Source organism: Pteropus vampyrus, unplaced genomic scaffold (genome assembly GCF_000151845.1).
Source record: "Pteropus vampyrus isolate Shadow unplaced genomic scaffold, Pvam_2.0 Scaffold409, whole genome shotgun sequence".
NCBI classification, from domain to species: Eukaryota; Metazoa; Chordata; class Mammalia; order Chiroptera; family Pteropodidae; genus Pteropus; species Pteropus vampyrus.
The window spans coordinates 93596-95000 of record NW_011889190.1 but is presented as its reverse complement, the minus strand read 5'-3'; positions in this window follow the sequence as shown (position 1 = coordinate 95000).

The following is a 1405-nucleotide window of genomic DNA, read 5'->3' as shown; positions in this document are numbered from 1 at the left end:
CCTAACTTCCATCTATGTATCTATCTATGTATCCATGTGTCTGTGTGTCTGTCTCTGTGTCTGGCCCACTCATCTCAGCTAGCTATGGAGAGAAATATATATCCAAGAGGCCCAAACGGCTGCACCGTGGACGTCTTCACGGGGTGGGGGTGGGGGTGGTAAGGGGCTGGAGAGCTTGTTCCTGGTTACAGAGTCGGAGGCCGCGGCCACCGGAGAGACTGTGACACGTGTGTGCAGACGCAGGCGGAGGTCGATGGCAGGGGAGGGCCAGCTCCCTCCGCTTGCGACTCTCCTTCCAACCTCTGTTGTCACAAATGGCGAGTCTTGTGCTGCTTCGGGCACGGGGGCTAAAGTGTGGCCAAGCTTAGAACTCCGATGAGAGGAATATTGCACCTGAGGTTGGAAGGATGAGCCAGATGACCTTTTGTGTTCTTCCAAGCCTGCCAGATGATCTTTACAGTTCCCTGAGGTTATTGAAAAATTCTAAATAAAAGTTCACGACCATTTGTTTTTATTTGTATATCGATGTAATCAGTCATTTTCATTATTTTCTTACGGATTGGATGCTAAAAGATTCTATTCTAAATGTTTTTAGTGAGAAGAGAAAACTTGAACAAGGGGTTATATTAACAAGAGCTTTTTTTTCTGCTTTTATGTTTATTTGCATCTATTTGATGCTGGATTCCACCCCTCTCCCCTCCCCCCGCCCCGGGCCTAAGTTTCTGTTTCTTCTGTGCTTCCTCCTCTTCTGGCACAAGACACCCTCATCTCAGTGTGGCAGGCAGGGGGACTCACGCAGAGGCTCACCCGCCCCGGGCTTGGTCGGTTCTGGGGTGCCTCTTGGAGGCCTGGTTCCCTGGCTGTGCTCAGTGACCAGCGTCTACACCTAACCCCTGAGCTTCGACGTCTCTCTCTGCGGGTTTAAGCCTGTGCAGCAAAGATTCGGCATTGTTTTGGGGCCACCGTCCCCGTGTCCAGCTCCACTGGTTGGCCCCGGGCGCCCTTACCCGCTCCACCTTCATAATGACAGACTGGCACACGTTGCTTCGTAAGGTGACATGTTTCAGGTACTTGGTGGCTTTTTGGATATGTGTCCCTTTGATGGCCTGGGCAGTTTCACGGGCGTTCTTAAAGTGAACACAAAGATTTGAACTTCATAATTGGCGTGATCGTGTGGGGTTTTCTTGACAAGTGAATAGCAAACCATCTTCAGAGATCACCTCAGGCCATGAGGACAAGAGCTGCTATTTCTTTTTAAGCGCAATGAACCAGGGTGTGGTGATTTGTGCCTGTGACATTCCCGTGTCTGTCTGACACGTCAGGTTTAATTCACATTTGAATCCTATGGTCTCAGTTGTAGCTAAGTATAAAAAACTTACAAAAAGAAGATAAACTATGTCACAAA